A 13,721-nucleotide genomic window follows, 5' to 3' on the forward strand; every position below is an offset into this window, starting at 1 on the left:
GAGCTATGGGATGGAGGGATCAGAACAAGGAGGAGAGCCCTTTCGGGTGAGCGGTCAGGACAGCCTCTCTGAGGTAACGACTTGGACGTCAGTGATGAGAACCAGCTGGCAAAGGTGTTAAGGCGGAGTGATGACAGAGGGTATGAGAAGTAGACTCTCTCACAATGGAACTAAAGCTCGGAATTTAAAGATGAACAAAATATGTCATTGTTGGCTGTCTTCGAGTCGTTTCTGACTCCTGGCGACCCCATGTATAACAGAACATTGCCCAGTGCTGAGCCATCTTCACCATCATTGGCAGGCTTGAGTCCATTATTGCAGCCACTGTGTATTTTGAGTGCCTTCAGCAAGGGGGCTCATCTTCCAGCCCTATGTCAGAGAATGTTCTATTATGAACATCTATTGGCTAATTTTTGGAAGTACATCACCAGACCTTTCTTCTCAGTCTGTCTTAGTCTGGAAGCTCTGCTGAAACCCGTCCACCATGAGTGACCCTGCCGGTATTTGAAAAACAGTGGCAAAGCTTCCATCATCACAGCAGCATGCAAACCCCCGGGGTACGACACTCGTGGACAAGTGGTGGACCAACATATACGGACTTCTGAAAACAGGTAATAAGAAAAGTTTGCCATTTCATAAAAATGACTGATCAAAGAAGAGGGTAAGAAATAGGAGAAGTATTGCAAAGCTAAAATGTTATGGCTATTGAGTCCATCACATAAAATAGTTAAGTAAAATAAATTTTTACAAAAAAAGTATAGTATATGCATAATTTTTCAAATAAAATGGATTTTGCTTCATAGTTCATTTGTCTCAACTCTTTCAGTTGAAAGATGGCATGAAAATGAAGAGAGACCGGTCACTGAGTTTAAAGACCCCACACCTGAGATGGCCTTACCTGGGTCAGGACACCTCCTGTAAGGCTGAACCTCAGAGGTCAGCAGGTACTTACTGAGGCACTGGGTCAGGCCCTGGGCAGTACGAAGAAGAGGAAACACACTTGTGTTCTTTTATTTATTTTGTCCTTGTTGAAAATATACACAATTGTGTTCTTGAGAAGTTCAGATTTAGGAGAGAGCTTTGCTGTATCCCAGCAAGTTATCAATGAAGGCAAGACACACAGGCCACAGGTGAGGAATAAGCAGAGTTTTCTGACAGCATCAGGAGTCATGACTGATTTCAAAAAAGTTAGCAAAGTCTTCATAAAAAATAATACATATATATGCATGCTATATATATAATATTTTTGACATATTTTATAAGAGTATGTATTTTTATATTTATATACTTTATAATATATATTAGTATATTTTATATTTTAGTAAATATATATATTTAATAGGCACTCTGGAGGCATAATTGGCTGGGAATTGAACTCAGGTTACCCTCATGGAAGGCAATAATCCTACACTGGACCAACACCTCGTCCCGGCCCTTCGTGTCCCCTTGAAATTGGGTGTGGCCATGCGAATTGCTTGGGTCAATGAAATCTGAGAAGCGACACAGGTCACTTTCAAGGGAGCACTGTAAGCGGCAAAGCTCGGTCTGCCACGTCCTTTGTTTTCTCTGTCACAGGCACTGGCCATCGGTGATGCTTGAGTCTGGGAATGAGGGGAGAAGAAACAGCACTTCCACTTGATCGTGAAGGGCGTCAGAAGTAAACCTTGTTTATTGTGGTCACTAAAACGTGGGAGCTGCTTGTCACTTCCGTATAACCTAGCCTACTCTGATTGATATGAGGAATAGATCACTCAGTGGAATAACACACTCGTGAGAATAATTTATTACAAAAAGAAAATCCAATTTTGGATGCTGTTAGAAGGCCTCTGTGCAAAAGTAGCAGATTCCCTGAAAAAGGCTAGAAAAAGCCACAGAGAGAAATAATACAGTGCGTAATGATAACAGACGAGAAAGACAGGGAGTAAGCTGACAAAAGGGAGGATTCAAATAAAATTAAGTACTAGAATCAAAATTTAAAACATCCTCCCAATAATGCAGAGAAAAAGGACAAAGACATGATCCCAATGAGAGCGAAGATGGTGAAGGTGGAGACCAAAGGAGGAAGAAGGAAAAAAAACGAACAGAACTAATCCTCAAAGACACAATTGATGAAAATGTTCTTCAGTTGAAATAAAAAAAAAAGTTGGCAGATTGAAAGAATTTGTTGATTGATGATTCACTTAGATTTAACCAGCAATGCTGTAAATTAAAGGGTAAAACAAACACTTCGCAATATGGTGACCCCCGTACAAATCTTGCTTTAGCTTGTGCTGAGGAGCCACGACGCTTCCTGCTAGCCCTTGCCAGCTGGTCGATTCCGACTCATAGCCACCCCACAGGACAGAGTAGAACTGTCCCATTGGATTTCCAAGGCTGTAATCTTTATGGAAACAGACTACCACGTCTTTCTCCTACAGAGCGGCTGTTGGGTTTGAACTGCTGACCTTTCGGTTAGCAGCCAAGCGCTTAACCACTGTGCCTCCAGGGCTCCTAAGCTTATTGCTAGCTAACAGGATTCAAATCTATTAGAAAAAATTCTTTCTAGCCAACCCATGTGTGGCATGCCCTCTTTCCTAATAGCTAGTTAATCAACACAGCAGGATCAACTTATACCCAAAGCTCTCGCACTCCAGTAAGCTGGCAGAGACTCTATGACAAGGTAAAAGAAATGAGTTCCTGCCTTTTTTTTGCTACCGCTGTTCCACCTCCAACTCCATCTCTGGTATTGCCCATTTCTACTCAAATGTCTGTCTCTTCTTGGTCATAAGATGAGTGACCTCAGTTTTATAATTGCTTTATTATGTATAATTATCTTCCCATGATCAGAAATAGAATTGCTCGGAGGCTCATCTCCCAGGAGATGGGTTTCTTCTGGGTGGGGCAGCCTTCTTCCTGGAGCACCTGCCTAGTTCATGTTTGTGCGACTTAACGCGGGGCTTCCTTCTGCCTGCTTCTTCCATGTAACCGTCAGTCTTCGTCACTCCTTCCTTTTCACGGTGTGGTTTCTGTATTCTTCTGGAACTATTGGGTTTGCTCCCAGTGCCTTATACCCATGCTATTACTTCTAGCATAAGAGAAAATGTCTATACTCTATAGAAACATTGAAGGAGTCATGGTGGTACAATGTTTAAGTGCTTGCCTGCTAACTGAAAGGTTGGTGTCTCAAACCCACCCAGCGACTCTGCGGGAGAAACACTTGGTGATCTGTTCCTGTGAAGATTACAGCCTTGGAAACTCTATGGGGCAGTTCTATTCTGTCACACGGGGTCACTATGAGTTGAAATTGACTCGATGGCACCTAACAACAACAACAGAGATAAAGTAGAACCCCTATAGATGTCAACAAAAGTATGCAGACAATGTAAATTTCGGTTGTCCTCAAAGGTGTCATCTGCCGTATGAAACACTAAATGACAACAGAGCGATAAGCAGGAACCGTTGAGGGAAAATGTCATGAATCAAGACTGATGCACGAACTGTTGTTCACGGATAAAGCAAATAAAAGCTGTCGCTGCAATTTTCAAAAAAAAACAAAAATGTGTTCCAGGTAGATATGCCACATACCTCCCTAAGAAAAATGTCTTAATGAAATTTATTTTGCCAAAAAGTGAACAAAGAAACCAGGAACCTCAAATGGGGAGGGCCGTGTAAGCCACTGAATTGGTTAAATAGTCAAATCTTAGTAACTTCTCGAAGCAAACGCAAAAATTTCCTCTTACATGAGATACATGTTGCACAAAGGGATTGCTGGGTCCACATCCACGTCAGGTCAGCAAAGAATGCGGGGGCACTGGGGTGCGCACCAAAAGACGGGCCAAAAATTCCTCATTTTATACAGCAGGCACTCAGAAGGTGCTATCTCCTTCCTGACTTTCCATAATCGGAAAAATGGAGGGGGTGGGTCGTTGGCTTTTGGTTATTTCTTTTGCTTATCAGGCATTAAATTTGACACCCTGTCTTGCTGCATAGCTTGACACTTACAAGGAATAGAAGTGGTATGTGAAGAAATTTTGATTCAAACCCAAATTCTTCTGGCTTCTGAGCACTTCCCAACTTGCCCCATCTTCGTTTTGACCCCATTCTTGTCTTACAACTAAATCTCCCTCCTGATCCTTCCCCCTTCAAGTGCGTACCCACAGAATCAACTTTTCTGCCTACCCAGCTCCGCCACTGCCCCGGCTTCTCACTTCCTAATCTTCCGCAGACTGTTGAGTTAACACGTTGCCTACCAGTCAGCATTCACAGCACGCAGAACCTGGCAACACTACTGCTTCTCCCAGGCAATTATTCCATTCAAGGAAGAAGCAATATTCCACTCACCTGTTTCTGCACCTGTTTCCTACTTCGCCCAAGTTACTCGGATATCTAGCACTTGATACACTGCATCCTTAAAAGGAATCTTTCCACCGGTTAACGCCCCTCCCTTATCCCGCCCCGTCTCGTCACACTCTCGGAAGCGTAAAAACAGAACGGTTTCACTGGGGAACAGCAGCAGCCCAGAGAAGCCCGACGCTGCGCAGCGACAGGGTTTTCCATTGGCCGCATAGCGTCCGGTCCCTAGACCGCTGTGTCTCTCGGACCTAATGCTACAGGTGTGACCTCATTTCCTCAGCTGCCTCCATAGCTACTGAGAGCCACAGCTGACCAGTAATGTTTAATAGTTTGTCCTCTACTGTTTTCAACCGCTCATTAATGCGCCTAATCAAGTGTTTAAAAGGATAGGTGAAGGGACATAAGGACAATAGAAAGTTAATAGTTTCATCTACCTCCATTTGAAGGGAACAAGAGGATTATTTCAACCGCAGTGGTTCAAGCGCTTGCCTGCTAACCAAAAGGCCGGTGGTTCGAACCCACAGGCTGCTCCACAGAGGAAAGAGGTGGCAGTCTGCTTCTGCGAAGATCGACAGCCTTGGAAACCCTATGCGGCAGTTCTACTTAGAATCACCTCCACGGCGGTGGGTTTGGTTGCAGTTTGTGCACTAAAACCATTGCCGACTGCAACACCTTCTGCCAGTGTCCTCACAACACAAGCTTACGGAACACAGAGCTTCTTCAATGGATGCAGCTGTGTCCCTCAGTAATGTCGACGAAGCATAGACGGGTTTCTTTTATGAATCAGAAACCCTTCTGGATCCAGCAATGGAATTTAAAAACAAATCCACGCAGGCGAGTGACATTTCAAATGTGAACGCCATATCCAAGACCATCTGTTATGGATTGAATTGTGTCCCTCCAAAATATGTGTTGGAGCCCTAACCCCTATACCTGTGGACGTGATCCTGTTTGGTGATAGAGTTTTCTTTGTTACCTTATGAGAGCATACCCGAGCAAAGCCAAAACCAAAAAACCAAACAGGCTTGCCTTCCAGTCGATTCCGACTCATGGTGTCCCCATGTGTGTCAGAGCAGAACTGTGCTCCATAGGCTTTTAGTGGCTGATTTTTTGAAAGTAGGTTGCCAGGCCTTTCTTCCTAGGTACCTCTGTGTAGACTCAAATTTCCACCCTTTCAATTAGCAGACAAGCTTATTAACTGCACCACCCAGGGACTCTCACATGCTGGGGAGAATTTTGCTATTTTAGGCAGGTTGGGTGGATTCAAACCACCAACATTTTGGTTAGTACTCGAGGGCTTAACCGTTTGCACCACCCAGAGAGCACAGCACTGTAGAGCGGTCCTGAGCCTAATCACTTCCGAGTTATAAGAAGCAGATCAGATACAGAAACACAGGCAGGTAGTGAGGAAGGCAGGTGCCACGTGAGGATCCCTGAGAACAAAGAACACTGGGGGCGACCGACAAGGAAGGAACCAACATGGCCAAGACCCTCCTTGGGACTTCTAGCCTCCAGAACTGTGAGAAAAACCTCTGTCCTTCAAAGCCACCCACTTGTGTCATTTCTGTCACAGCAGCACTGGGAAGCTAAGAGAGCAGTGACCCAGAGGACTGCGACAGGTGGAGAAAAGATGGATCCACCCGAACGGAGGTACGTATCACTGTTCCAGAACCGTGTCTCAGAAGCTCCCAAGCTTGACTTCTTAAGGACAAGGGGGTTGTGCTTGTCCCTGGGCTTGACTCGGGGGACGGAGAGATAACTGACATAGCTGACGTGCATCACTGTAAGAAGGAAAGGATTCTTTCTGAAGCAGCTGTTATGGATCGAATTGTGTACCCCCAAAATAAAACAAAAACCAAACCCGTTGCCATTAAGTTGATTCCAACTCATAGCAACCCTATAGGACAGAGTGGAACTGCGCCATAGGGTTTCCAAGGCTGTCATCTTTATAGAAGTGACTGCCACATCTTTCTCCCACAGAGCTGCTTTGAACCGTTGACCCTTCGGTTAGCAGCTGAGCACATAACGTCTGTTTCCTGTCCTAACTGCTATATATGTAGATGTAATCCCGTCTGGGAACAGGTTTTCTTTGTTAGGTTAATAAGGCAGAATTTAGTGTGGTATGTGTCTTAAGTCTATCCCTTTTGAGATACACAAAGAGCGGAATGAGCAAGCAATGAAGCAAGCAACAGAGACGGGGGAAGACAGAGGTCCCAGGAAGCTCTCCAAGGAGCCAAGGAACAGAAGCTGAGAAAAGACAATGACCTTCCCTCAGAGCTCACAGAGAGCCTTCCCCTAGAGCCGGTGCCCTGAATTCTGACCTCTAGCCTCCTAACTGAGAAGATAAATTCTGTTTGTGAAAGCCATCCACGTGTGGTATTTCTGTTCTAGCAGCACTAGATAACTCAGACAGCAGCCTGCAAACTTTGCTCAGGACCAAGTACCTTCAAAGGATTCCTTTTGATTGTGGATGTGGTGGCTTACTAAAAACAGACTCAGATTAAGTACTCCTTCAAGCCAGAAACCCTCCATAAATTCTCCACTTTGAGCCTATACCGTAATTCACTCTCTTTGTATCCCCTTATACCTGCTTAGGTTAGAACAAACCTGGAAGGCGATCGGTCTCAGGCTGACGACCAGGAGGCTGAGGAGAACAGAACCGTGGTGGGCATTTTAACCAGAAGTGTACAAGAAAGTGACAACATTAAAAAAAAAAAAAGAAAGAGAGAGAGAGAAAGAAGGAAAGAGAGAAAGAAAGAGAGGGAGGAAGGAAGAAAGGGAGAAAGAAAAGAAAAAGAAAAATTCTGTGTCCTTGGTAGCTGTGCGAAGGTGGACTACTCTAAAGGAAGTTCTTGCAGAGATCGAAAGTGCTGTGGTGGAAAGATTTGTATAACATTGATGCGGGGTTTCACAGGCTGCCGTTCAAATCCACATATTCAGAAGTGGAGAGGCCTAGAACCCTGCCGTGAGGGTCTATTTATGAAGAAGTTGGGAGGCACAAAAGGCGTATCTATACCTGTGTATTCAAGATGCAGTGGTGGGTCAGTGGTACAATTCTCACCATCCACGCGAGAGACCCGGGTTCGATTCCCGACCAATGCACCCCATGTGCAACCACCACCAGTCTGTCCGTGGAAGCTTGTGTGCTGCTGTGACGCTGACACCCCGCGAGGAGCCACTGACAGTGTCTGAGTAGAGCAGCAGAATGCACAAGCAGCATGTCAAGACCCAATTAGCAGATTGGAATGGGGAGACATCAAAGGATTTGAATGGGTGGATAGTGAAGGCAATGCTCAGTGTGAAGTGTCATGAGGACGGCCTAGGGCAGCGGAGGAAATTCTAAAATAAGGAACGTGTAAAAGACAATTTGAGAGGACTTGATCATAACTACGGGGAAGTAAGAGAGAATTGCACATGATTTCAAGGATTGGCATCTACTTGATTAGGGAGAAAGAAAACCTAACACTGGTGACAAAGGCTGATAAACATTAATATGGCATAAAAGTACCTAAACATGGAGACTAAAACGTAGGAGACATTTCTTTCTTTCTTTCTTTTTTAATTTGCTTTCATTAAAAAGTTCTCAGCAGGTGATAATACAACCAGAGACAAAGACGCTGGACAAGATGCCTGAGCTTGGGATCTGTGCTGAAGGACACAGGGAGGCATGCAGGAGTCCCAGTCAGGCCTAGGAGTCCAGCGGTCAGCAGCGGTCGGAGACCATCCAGCGAGCCCAGGGAACCCAGAGAAGGTGGAGACAGTCACCTTTATTTGTGGACACAAGTAGGGTGGGAAGGGTAGGAGTCAACATCTGGGAAGCCAGATAACAGAAATGAGGAATGCAGACGTTGAAAAACATGTGTCTGGGCCAAAGATGAGGAGATGTAAGGAAGAGAGATGAGAAGGGAAGGTGAGGGTTAAATGGGAAAGGGTCTGACATTTATAGAAGAGTTACCTACAGTTATCCTCACTTAAAACAGCTAAAACCAAACTGGTTGCCATTGAGTCTATTCCAACTCATGGCGCCCCCATGTGTGTCAGAGTAAAACTGTGCTCCATAGGGTTTTCAGAGGCTGAATTTTCAGAAGTAGATCACCAGGCCTTTCTTCTGAGGTGCTGCTGGGTGGACTGGAACCTCCAACCTTTTGGTTAGCAGCCGAGCACGTTACCCGCTTGCACCACCCAGGGACTGTCCTCGCTTTGTGGCAGTCCTTGTTAGTTGCCGTTGAGTCGATTCCGACTCATGGCGACCCCACGTGTGTCAGAGTAGAACAGCTCTATAGGGTTTTCAAGGCTGCGATCTTTTGGAAGCAGATTGCCGGGCCTTCCAAGATGCTTTTGGGTGTGTTCGAACCACCAACTTTTCAGCTAGTTGTCTAGCGCTTAACCACTGGCAACACCCAGGGATTCCATCCTCACCTTATCCGACTCCAAATCTCTCTCCCCTTCCAGTATATTACACTGGCCGGCCTCATATCTTCTACTTCCTGGTAGACACAGGAAGTAGTTCCAGAGAATGGCTGCCTCTAGGTCTCAGGAGACAAGGGGCTTATCAGGCTCTGCTGGGAGGCAATGGAGTGGAGACTTAGGAAGCTTTCAACTCTGGCAAGATTATTCTAAATCAATTTGCCACAGGATTTCTCCACAGCTAAAATCCCCAAGGGCCATCAGATTGGCTGACAAAAGGATCTGCTAATTCTTTAAGAAAAAAAAAGTTCTCTTAATTGTTCCCTGTCTTTGAGCTACTACATTGGTGTGGCACACATGCACACACACATAAAGCCAGAAATTTCACAGTTTCAACTCTTGGATCAGTTTGATACGAAGTAAAATTGAGGTGAAGCCCTGGTAGCCTAGTGGTTAAGAGCTCGGCTGCTAACCAAAAGGTCGGCAGTTTGAATCCACCAGGCTCACCTTGGAAACCCTATGGGGCAGTTCTACTCTGTCCTATAGGGTCACTATGAGTCAGAATCAACTCAACGGCAGCGGGTTTTGGCATACTGAGGTAGGGACTCCTCTGAAATATGTCAAAACACCATCTTGTCCTATTCAGTTGTCCCTTGCAAAAAAAATTTCTTGATGCTGGAAGTGGATCACTCTGAATGAAGTGATGGTCAATACCAGTCAACAGAACACAGTAGGAAACAATTAAACAGAAGCTGAAAAACGCCTCAGGGCGTAACTGATAACATATGATGAGACAGGAAAAGAATTACAAGCATAAAGTTCAACCCAAAGCTTTTTACTCAGAGAAAAAGCAGAGATTTCCTTATATCCCATGGTACCAATTGGGAGAACTGTTCGTGTTTGGAGAAGAGAAAGCCAGAGACCGATTGTTGTTGTTTATTCATTCACCACGGTTTTAACGGACAATCTCTCTTGACGGAAAGTTTCTGTTTTCTACTTAGAAGTTCCTTCTAAACCCAGACTGTTCCAGGGAAGATTTTCAGCTCTTGCTTGAACTTTGAAAACGAATTTGGATAAACTTCTATGATCTGTTTACTTAGTTAGTTCAATATCATTCCTCAAATTCAGAAGTTTGGAAACATTACTAGGTAGGAAACACATTCAGGAAAAATAAAAAAATCAATGTTACAAATGCTAAATGCCAGCCAAGTAAATAAAAGGCCAGGATTATGCTCATTGCAAGCCCCATACCAGACAGCTGCCATTTTCAGTATTCAGGCCTATTCATGGTTGATGTGACCTTTCATAAAAAGTGAAAATGGCCCAACGCTTTCACCGAGTTGTAACCCAGTCAGTTCAGGCATTTGTTGTTGGTAGTTACCATCAAGTTGGCCCCAAATCATGGTGACCCCACGCACAACAGAACCAAACAAACCTGCCCCACCCCATGGTAGGCTGGGGATTAGACTGTTGTGAGCCTCTTGGTTTTCATGGGCTGATTTTCAGAAGTAGATCACCAGACCTTTCTTCCTAGTCTTAGTCTGGAAGCTCCACTGAAATCTGTTCAGCATCATAACACGCAAGCCTCCATTGACAGACGGGTAGTGGCTTCACTTGAGGTGCACCGGCCGGGAATCGAACCTGGGTCTCCTGCACGGAAGGTAAGAACTCTACCACTGAACCACCAACACGTTTAGACCGGGTTCAGTGCTGGTTAGGGGCCCTGGTGGGGCAGTGGTTAAGCATTCAACCACTAACTGTGAGGTCGTCTGTTCAAATCCACCAGCCAATCTGCAGGAGAAAGATGTGGCAGTCTACTTCCATAAAGATTGCAGCCTTGGAAACCCACGGGGCAGCTCTACTCTGTCCTACAGGGTTGCTATGAGTCAGAATCAACTTGTCTTTTTTACACGCTGGTTGCCGGATTTTCTCACCGCATTATGCACTACACCACATGGTCTGCTAAGAAAGCTTTAATTCCGATTCCGATTTTAAAACTTGGTAAAAGGTATATGTTTTTTGCATAAGAACACAATTAGCTGTTGTTTCCCTTGCTACAGTAAAGGTTTAATAATCTCCAACGTGAGAACTAAAATATAAATGCATTTGGTACCAGCACCATACATTATTGCAATGTGTAAAGAACTTTACTGAATTGTTGAGGATATATCAGAGAAAATCACTCAGGAAGAACAGATACCTGAAATGCACTGCTCTAAAATTAAGGTAGAATTATCGTAGCCCATTAAAATTTGTAATCTCTCGTTAATGAAGTTTAAAAAGACAGCACATTTATCGCAGGGGCTCTAGGGAATGGAAGTAGTAATTATAAGAATATACGCACCAAATCATTATTCTACCTCATTCCTTATGCATTTAAACTGTCTCTCTCTCTCCGCTACAAGTCTTTTGTAATAAAAGTGGAAGAGTTTGATTGCCTGCTTAATGTAAATTTAGATGCAGTCCACAGCTAGCTTTAAGAGAAGAAAAATCTTAAATTTTATTACCAACGCTCTCAGATTAATTGATGGCAAAAGTGTTAAAATTCCAAATACACATTGCTCTTGTTAACACAGTTCCTCCTTTTTATGCAGAGCATCTAGGTTGTAAAACAAGGTAACGTTAGTGAGGAATACAGAATAGCAAGAGGTGTCTACCCAGGTTTCATTCACCTGTCTCGTTCTACAAGTCATTTTTAACCATAACAACAAGAACCAACATTTGAGTGCCTCCCATGTGCCAAGCACTTACCACACACTGTCTTATTTCAGCCTGGCCACAGTCCTATGTGGAATGAATTAATATTTCCCTCATTACACAAGGGAAAAATTCGTGACAAAAAAGGGGGGAAAATGCAGAACAGAATTTCAAATTCTCCTAGAGTACAGAATTTCTGGAGCCATGGATGCTGGCTGAACCCCTGAAACTATTGCCCTGAAATAATCTTTAAACCTCAAACCAAAAATATCCCCTAAAGTCATCTTAAAACTAAACAATAGTTTAGCTTAACTAGTAAAAAATGACTGCCTTGAGCATTATGTTCTTTTAAGGACTATGTCTATGGGATCAAGTTGACAACAGCAACTTGGAAGGTTAGATAGGAAGCTTCGGGGGCAGAGCGTTTATGTGAATAGGGGAGGAACAGTTCAAGAAAGGAGGGGGAGGATGGCCGCCCAACCTGAAGAATGGGATCAGTGTCACTGAACTGTACATGCAGGAACTGTTGGACTGGTTTATACTGGTTTATACTGGTTTATACTTTGCTATGTGTACTTTCAACAACAACAACAATAATAATAAACTTGTGACACAAAGAAGTTCAGTAGCTTTGAAAGTAATCGAGTTGGTAAATGGCGTCTCTTGGATGTGAGTCCAGGTCCAGATAACACCTGATCCTGTGAATCATCACTGAGCAAAACTGCAGCCATGAGAACAACTGGCAATTTTCTTCCCCAAAGTTAGAAAACGTCAAATCAGACAAGTTGTTTCACTAACTTGTTTTTTCATTACTGCCCGGAAATGATAAACTTGCAAGCAAGACCAGGAGAAAGCTTTTCAGGTGCCGCCCTTTTAGCAGAATGAGGCTCTCTAAACAGGTCTGTCTGTTTGAAGTCCTGCACCACTTCTTAAGAGGCTCTGGGGGCGCAATGTTTAAGCGCCCAGCTGCTAACTGAAAGGTTGGTGGTTCGAACCCACCAGCAACTCCACAGAAGAAAAGACCTGGCAATCTGCTCCCTAAAAATTACAGCCTAGGAAGCCCTACGGGGCAGTTCCACTCTATCACAGGTGGTCACCAGGAGTTGGAATTGACTCGACAGCACCCAACAACAACATCTCTTTATCATGCCTTCTACCTGTTTTACGATCTATATGAGAAAAAATAAATAAATAACCCTTAGCTCTCCCCTCTGACGGGCTGGTCAGTCCACAGCACTCTGTCTTAATAAAGTCACTCTCTGAAAAAGACCAAAACATTTCAAATACTGCTTTGTGAAGCTTCTGCAACTCTCCCAGAAAAAAAAAGAGGCAATTCTTCCTCTCTGCTCTCTGAGGGCTCAGCCCTGACGTCAGTCAGAGCACAAACCCCAGAGCATTCTGAAATATTTGCGGACGAATCGTCTGCTGTGCTGGACTCTCCCTCAGCACAGTCTCTTCGTTTTCAACGAAAGTATTGGTGAACACACAGATACCTATTTCTCAGTCCATCTTTCATTTTTCTAAAACATGCAGCAACAGCCGAGTTTCCTCATTGTAATTTTCTCCTCATGAACCTGACCAAACTATTATTTTCAAAACAAGAAATAGTGAATTAAAGACTAACTTAACAGAAGCAAACTCACTTCTTTCCCTTCAGGGAAAACGTGAAGATCTTTTAGAAGAGTAAGGATTCCTATTAGTACTTCTTTAGGATAATTCCTATGAATCATTCAGTCGTACTGAAATGCACAATTACTACTTATATAGATAGAACATTCCCATGTATATATGTAGGTATATATATGTGTATCTGTGTGTGTTACTTTGAACGTTTCTTTAGCATTATTATAACTAGAGGTTTAAACTGTATTTTATTAAAAATAAATCACTTGAGATCTTACCCAGCTTCTATTTTGCCTTGAGCTGTGAAAAGAAGGGGTGGAGGCGGACAAGACTTAGATATTCCAGGGATGGAAGACTCACTCAATCACAGTACAGTCAGAAAATTCCAGAAACTGGAATTTTATGTAACAATGTTCTCAGGGAGCTCCAGAGCTGGGATCCAGCTATTTCCTGTCTCAACAACTGCCAGGACAGGAGAAGGGCTTTTGCAGCTGGAAGGAGCACTCAGCTACCTACCACAGATGCAGCCAGCCAAGAGCTTGTGAAAAAAGGTCACTTTTGACCCCTCAGCGATGCCTGAGTGCCATAGGGGGTGTGTGTGTGACCCCACAGCGATGCCTGAGTGCCATAGGGGGTGTGTGTGTGACCCCACAGCGATGCCT

Source organism: Trichechus manatus, unplaced genomic scaffold, assembly GCF_000243295.1.
Source record: "Trichechus manatus latirostris isolate Lorelei unplaced genomic scaffold, TriManLat1.0 scaffold00153, whole genome shotgun sequence".
Lineage (NCBI taxonomy): Eukaryota > Metazoa > Chordata > Mammalia > Sirenia > Trichechidae > Trichechus > Trichechus manatus.